Source organism: Ranitomeya imitator, chromosome 4 (genome assembly GCF_032444005.1).
Source record: "Ranitomeya imitator isolate aRanImi1 chromosome 4, aRanImi1.pri, whole genome shotgun sequence".
NCBI classification, from domain to species: domain Eukaryota; kingdom Metazoa; phylum Chordata; class Amphibia; order Anura; family Dendrobatidae; genus Ranitomeya; species Ranitomeya imitator.
The window spans coordinates 259,447,082-259,455,019 of record NC_091285.1 but is presented as its reverse complement, the minus strand read 5'-3'; the positions used below and the strand labels follow the sequence as shown (position 1 = coordinate 259,455,019).

At 44.1% G+C, this 7,938-nt stretch overlaps 1 long non-coding RNA gene across 2 annotated transcripts in view; it reads right to left on the bottom strand.

The window, feature by feature from the left end:
- Window positions 1-2,012: 2,012 nt before the first annotated feature.
- Window positions 2,013-7,938, bottom strand: part of LOC138674063 (uncharacterized) — a 54,368-nt gene continuing 48,442 nt past the window's right edge. The window contains exons 3-5 of one of the 2 annotated variants that reach the window (XR_011320460.1): window positions 3,200-3,258; window positions 2,824-3,086; window positions 2,013-2,517 (exon numbers count right to left, since the gene is read on the bottom strand). This is a non-coding gene — a long non-coding RNA (uncharacterized lncRNA). Of the gene's footprint in view, window positions 2,518-2,823; window positions 3,259-7,938 lie in introns of both variants that reach the window. The other variant, XR_011320459.1, reaches the window with a different exon arrangement.

The following is a 7,938-nucleotide window of genomic DNA, read 5'->3' as shown; positions in this document are numbered from 1 at the left end:
CGCTCACTGTTATAGTCATGTTTCACAATAGCACTGTGAATTGATGTTACTATATATGTCAGAAAACCTATAAAAGGATATGACGTTGGTAACCTGGTATGTGGACCCGTTGAAGCACATTTAGTTGCGAAACGGCCGTCGTCCAGCCTCCATCACTGCACCCTCCGCTCCACCTGATGTCTTGAATGGATGTATTCACATTCTTTGTTCCAATAAAGAGCACGTAAATACAGCTTCTACTGGGTGAGTGCCGCATATTTTTCTGCTTTCCGGAACCATGAATACTGTCTACTAAAAAATCATGAAGGAGAATGCCAGGCCTTCTGTTCGTGACCTCAAGCTGAAGCACACTTGGGTTATGCAGCAGGACAATTATCCAAAAGTCCTCCTCTGAATGGCTTAGAGTGGCCTTGTCTAAGTCCTGACCTTAATCTGATTGAGATGCTGTGGCATGACCTTAAAAAGGCGGTTCACGTTTGGAACCCTCGAATGTGGCTGAATTACAACAATTCTGCTAAGATGAGTGGGCCAAAATTCCTCCAGAAAGTTGTAAAACACTTATAGCCAGTTATTGCAAACTCTTGATTGCAGTTGTTGCTGCTAAGGGTTGCCCAACCAATTATTAGGTTTAGGGGGCAATCACTTCTTCACACAGGGCCCTGTAGGTTTGGATTTCTTTTTACCTTAATAATAAAGACCTTCATTTAAAAACGGCATTTTGCACTTAATTGTGTTATCTCTGGCTAATATTTAACTTTGGTGACCTGAAACATTTAAGTTTGACAAACATGCAAAAGAATAGGAAATCAGGAAGGGAGCAAACACTTTTTCACACAACTGTATATAGCCTAAAGGCCCCTTCACATTTAGCGACGCTGCAGCGATACCAACAACGATCCGAATCGCTGCAGCGTCGCTGTTTGGTCGCTGGAGAGCTGTCACACAGACCGCTCTCCAGCGACCAACGATGTCGGTAACCAGGGTAAACATCGGGTAACTAAGCGCAGGGCCGCGCTTAGTAACCCGATGTTTACCCTGGTTACCATGCTAAAAGTAAAAAAAAAAAAACAGTACATACTTACCTACAGCCGTCTGTCCTCCAGCGCTGCGCTCTGCTTCTCTGCTCTCCTCCTGTACTGTCTGGGAGCCGGAAAGCAGAGCGGTGACGTCACCGCTCTGCTTTCCGGCTCACAGCCAGTACAGGAGGAGAGCAGAGCGCAGCGCTGGAGGACAGACGGCTGTAGGTAAGTATGTACTGTTTGTTTTTTTTTACTTTTAGCATGGTAACCAGGGTAAACATCGGGTTACTAAGCGCGGCCCTGCGCTTAGTTACCCGATGTTTACCCTGGTTACCAGTGAAGACATCGCTGGATCGGTGTCACACACGCCGATCCAGCGATGTCTCCAGGGAGTCCAGCGACGAAATAAAGTTCTGGACTTTATTCAGCGACCAACGATCTCCCAGCAGGGGCCTGATCGTTGGTCGCTGTCACACATAACGATTTCATTAACGATATCGTTGCTACGTCACAAATAGCAACGATATCGTTAACAATATCGTTATGTGTGAAGGTACCTTAACACATATATTATCACAAGGCTGTGATTGTCAGGGGCATGTAGTGTGCATGGTATTCCCAGGCACACAGAAATCTCCTTACTGTGTGTTTATCTCCCTTAACTTATCCATCTTTGTGTCCAACCTCTTGAACACTAATATCTTTGGTGTTCTGCCGGCATCCTGATTCTGACCCTGGTTCTGGCTTGTTTCTTTCCTGCTTGTCCAGGTCCTGCTTGTTCATCCGGATCTTCATATTTTTGATGTTCTTCTTGTGGCTTAGGAAGACAACTTGCTCTGATGTTATTAATGAGCTTGTGGACAGTTTGGGGCTTTCCAGCTGATATTGGAAAATGAAATCCCCGTTTATAATGCCAAATGGTCTGCTGAGAGGGCTGAGTTGTTAGCCTCTGCTACTTTCAGTATTTGGAGATTGAATGGTCTGGAACCGTGCTGCATGTGGCTTGTTTATAAGAGAAAAAAACAGAAGGCGGTGATTACATGTGAAAAGTAGATGGTAAAGTTCAGAAAGACTAGAAGCCCCCTACATGTTATATAAAAGTGAATAAAAAAACCCTATTTTGTCACTATCTGCCAATCATTTAACATGTATGGGGTCTTCCCATGTCTCCAATGACAGATGTGACCCCAGATCAATTACCTTCACAGAGGAAATATTAGTGGTCTAAACCTCATCTCAGCACAGTAGAGGGGCATAGACCAGCCACCTTTACACTTATTAGTAGCATTATGAATTTGGAAAAATATATTAAAGCTATGTGAAGCTATTATAATATGAGTCAGTATATAATATCTCCTCTAATTTTTACTGGCACAGGAATGTGTGGCGGACACATTCTAAGGGATTCCACCGAGTCCCAGTCAATACGCTGGAAAAACTTATGGGCTCTGATGTTACCATTGACTCCAAAGCGCCTGGCAAGATTTTCCCAGAAGAGCTACAAAATAAGTAAAAAAAAATTAAAATTATTTAACAACTTAGTAAATATTTAAATATAAAATGAAATGTTACATTTTATATATTTGTGTTTTTATACTGAAATCTACAATAATAAATGACCGGTAATATACTGTATAATATTACTACATCCCTACAGTATATTAAACACTGGACATGCCAAGATATTGGGACATTTTTATCCTTTCCACCAACGGAGCTGAAAATTATAGTAAATTACCGCTAACATCACAATAACAAAATAACATAGCTGTAATATAACTTATATCATGTACTGAGTACTGACCTTTTTAATGATGTTCTTCGCCTCCTTGCTGGAAGCATTGAAGAGTCCTCGTTAGTATTTGGACCTGCTGGTAATCATGATGCTCAAAATGATGCCAAATGCGTACTAGTCCACTCCTGCATTGTACTCCTCCACAGCCAGCTCTCAGGAGCAATGAAGCCTGGTGTCCCAGCATATTTGGTGGCTGTCCGGGTCTCCAGACTGAAGTCGGCAATCTTTATATAGCCCGTCGCATCCAGCAAAGATGTTCAAGGGCTTGAGATCTCAGAGAAGAAGAAGCCACATGGATTCCTATCAGTGTCTGTTGTATAATTATCAGTAATGCTATATACAGTTCTAGCCATCACTTGGGAGAATTAGATGTATTTCTAGTTACCCGTGGATGATGCCCTTAGAACGCAGGTGTTGAATTCCACGCAAGTTCTGGTGTAGAATCTGTTGGAAAGAAAAAGGGAGAGAGTAGTATTTACTGGATGAGAAACTCACTGCTCAGTCGATTAGCAGATATTTATATATATTATTATGGTGCAGTAGGGCAGTCGCACATATCTTATAGTGCAAGTTCACCTGAACCTGTTCATCTGAATACTAGGAACACAGGTAAATTGTATTTTGATATTTAATAGCCAATCCCAATAATAAAGAAAAAAAAAGACAACTGCTCGTACAAGTAAGATAAATTAAAAAATGTATATTTTATTAGATGCAGATACATTTTTATTGTAACATGTCCACCAATCACTTTTTTAATCTTCTCAAATGAAACAGAAGTTTCTTTGAAATTATCTAATTCATTTTTAGGTGTTTCTAATGGAGAACTTTCTGGCATCTGGGATGTCTTCGTTACCTGAATAGTTTAATTAGAGGTTATACTATAAGTATAAAACATCCCATATTAGGGTGGTTTCACACTTGCGTTTTTGTCTGCAGCGTTTTTTACAAAAAAAACGCATGCGTTTTTTGCCCTATATTTAACATTGAAAACGCATGCGTTTTTAGGTGTACGCGTTCGCACGCGTTTGTGAACGCATTCGTTTTTTAACTGCATGCGTTCAATTTCTAAAATTGCAACTTGTAGTATTTTTAGGGGCGTTTTTTTTTACCAAAAAAAGGCATGCGTTTACATGCGTTTTTTTTGGGGACAAAAAATGCATTGGAGTCAATGGGGATGCATGCGTTTTTAGATAAGGTTGTCTAGACACTGATAAGCCTCCCCCATAGCAGCAGGGTTATAAAAGGAAGGTTGGGGGAAGTTTCTGGTCACTTCTCATCAGACTCCAAAGAAGACAGCACCCTGCCCGGACGCATTGTTGGACAAGACACAGAGCAATGTGAGTATATCCTAGCCAATGCATTCATTTTCAATTTTTTGGATCTACATGTCCTAATTTCTTCTATTTTTTTCTTTCAACACGCATCAGAATGTCTTCTCCGGTTTCTTCGTCTGATGAGGAGTTCCAGCCACGGCAATCAGAAGTGGATCACGTGAGCGAGGTAATTTTTTTGTCCGTCAGCTTGGTAAGTATTGACTGTCACATCGACACATGAGGCAATTTTTTATTTATTTTATAGAGCACTTCAACTGAGGGACAGAGAGGTACTGAGCAGCGGAGTCAAGGTCCAGGTGGAAGACGGCAGCGGGTATGTATACCAGGCAGACTGTCCTTATTGTAATATTCTTTTAACTTCCTTTCTGTACCCTTGTTTTTCTTTACATTTTTCTTGTATCATCCTTTTCTGAAAGTTGTCTTTCATATTCCTGCCCTTTCTCATCTTCGTGTCTTATTTTTTCCAAATGTGGTTGAGCAAACTTAAATGATTTTCTTTTAATTTTAGGTTTCACAACGGGACGACGACCGGATTGATAATGACCTGCTGATCAGTCTGGTCCAGGAGCGAGTCCCGTTGTGGGACAGCCGGGATCAACAGCACGCCGTCAATAGTGTTCTCCGTCGTTTGTGGAGTGAGGTGGCCCAAGCGTTGTGGGATGGCTGGGAGAATTCCCCGCCACGGGTCCGTAATGCATTTGGTAAGTATTGCACGGTAGTGTGAAGCAACAGACCTTGGCCATGCTCTCTTGACTGTGTGTGATGAAAGAAACTTTTCGTAGTTTCTGTCATCACACACAGTCACGAGAGCACGGCCAAAAGTCCTTATTCTGACCATTATATTTTATTGTTATTTCACAGTGGACAAAGTAAGAACACGTTGGCGTTCCATGAAGGACCGCTTCAACAAGGACCTGCGTGCAGAGAAGAGTGCAGCTAGTGGTTCCGGAGCAAGGCACCGGCTCTACAAATATCACCGTGTGTTGGCCTTCCTGAGACCGGTCCTTCTCATGAGAACGTAAGTATTTCTCACATGCCTCCGGTTGTATTGCATTGACATAATCTGTCATTTTTAATTCCACAGGATGTACCGTCTTGTTATAGTTTGGTATTAATTTTCTGTTTTCTTTTTTCACAGCACACACTGCACGACTGTCGCCACAGGTTCTGGAGCGGTCCTTCAGCCGGCAGCCACGGACCCGTCCCAGCCATCCAGCAGCGCAGCACCAGGTGGGTCTTCCACACTCACTGGAGACCAGGGGGCTGGCCCATCAGGTCTTCCCCTTTCGCAGTCCTCTTTCGCTGCACCCATTTTTGCGGGCTCATCCCGGCAGCGACAGAGGGCTTCGGATAGGTCCCTCATGCCCGAGTTTTTGCACTTGAGCTCGGTTTTACACGAAGCTATCAAGGCTTTAGGTGACAGAATGGATGTGTCACATAACCTGTTAGAGTGCCGCATCCAGGATGTCGCCAAAAGCGTTGATCAAGTGAAAGCCGACCTCCAGAAGCCAGCTCATCATTTTTTTAATCAAATCGAACAGGGCATGTCGGAACACCTTAGCCCTGATCTCCAGCTGAGTGTGATGCAGGCCTGCAATGTTGCTTTTGTGCAGGCTATGCAGCAGAGTCAGAGTCGTAATGTGGCGGCATATCCAACTGTGCCGTCACTGTCACAAGTAAACACCATTCCTACCTCTGCTGCATACCACTGCACGGCCACCTCTATTCCCTCTACAGGTGTACTCCACTACAGCGCCAACACGATGACGAGTGCTGTTGGACATCCCACCGCCACCACCGTGACGACCGCTGCTCCGGCTTGGACCTCCTCCACTGACACCACGATGACGCAGGACCCTGGCGTGGCTTATCGGCCCGGCACCCTCCCGATGCAGCAGGACCCATCCATGCAATATCGGACCGGCCCACCCCCGATGCAGCAGGACCGAGGCCTGGCATATCGGACCGGACCCACCCCGATGCAGCAGGACCGAGGCCTGGCATATCGGACCGGACCCACCCCGATGCAGCAGGACCAAGGCGTTGCTTTCCGGGCAGGACACCCCCCGATGCAGCAGGACCCATCCATGGCGTATCGCACCGGGCCCCCCATGATGCAGCACGACCAAGCCATACCTTTCCGGGCAGGACCCACCCCGATGCAGCAGGACCCATCCATGGCTTTATGTTCCCCCCCACCAGCAATGCAGCAGGACACTGGTATGGGATTTGTTTTCCCCCCCCCAACGATGCACCAGGACCCTGGGAGGGTGTTATGTTCCCCCCCCCAACGAGGCACCAGGATCCTGGGAGGGTTTTTGTTCCCCCCCCCCCCAACGAGGCACCAGGACCCAGGCGGGACTTTATCTTTCCCCCCATTGGACTCAGACATTGCCGAGCGCTCCACAATGGAGACTGACTGTGTAATTGTGGAGCCGGGTCCTGACGTGTCTCCCGCCCACACTTTACAACCTAGCCCAAGAAGACTTCCCCCAACCCGGAAAACCCAACGGAAAACTGGCAAAACGCATAAAAAACAAAAAACTTTGATTATTCCTCCCCCATCACCTACCGATGTGTCTCAACCTTCCAGTGCGTCTCAAGCCCCTCATGTTTTAAGCCCCATCCCCGAACTTCCAGACCCTTCAAGTTTTCTTGCCCATTCTCCTGCCACCTCTGCCTCCTCCACAGTGAGCCAGGCTTCAGTTCTGAATACCCCCCAGTTACGTCACTCAACCCCAAGCCGGCGTGGTTCAACCCGGCGCGGTACCAAAAAATAAATTTGTTTTGTTTTTCCTCAATAAAAAAAAAGTTTATTTGCAACAATTATGTTTGGTTTATTGTGTCTTTCACCGCTCTCAATACACACCAATAAACTTCGTCACACACTTATTCTTTTGGCCTACACATATCTCCAGTAGTATAAAATACCAGACAACATCTATATGTGTTTCTTTAGTATACAGATATGAGTTGGCCAAAAAAATAGTAGTTATTTCCATACTCTTATTTTTAATTTTTAACTAGTGTAGTGTCACTGTACAAAGAGAAAATGGTGGCAATCAAGTTCAGAACTCAACTGAACCGGTCAGATGTCAAAATAGACACCTGACCTGTTTAGTTGATTACTGACTTGTATATTCACCATATTCTATATAGCACATTATGTGACAATGTTTGTCAAACTGATGGGACAATGGTTGGCACACGCTAACTATCTATCCTCACCTGGGCAGGTGTAAGAAATTTTGAATTTATGATCATGTATATGTTCATCATGAATTCATTATTTCTTACACTTGACTTGATGGGTATAGAGAGCGTGCCAGTCTTGACGCAATGACGTCAAGAAGATTACCAATAAATAAATTTAAATCTGGTTACATTATTATAAGTATGCGTGTTTATATCATTCTTTGTAAACCAAAATAGGGAGTGCAACAGAGGCCAATTATGATTAAAAAAATCTAATTATTACCTCATCAACTATCACCCACTCCTGGTTTTGGATTACAAATTATGATATACATATCTACTGCCCATCTTTGTTCAACCTTTTTTTAGAGAGGAAAAAGACAGGAGACCTGGTGAACACAAAAAAGTTTATTAATTAGAAAAATTTGTATCAGTATTTAATAATTGGTAAACATACAACAGGACATTTAAACAACATTGTCCTGCCATGAAACCCGTCCAATATCGGACACAAAATAGGCCGCAAATTGGTCCCGCATAAGACCAACGGCTGCAGTTGACCGCATCGGGTGATGCTGAAAATCTGGCAATG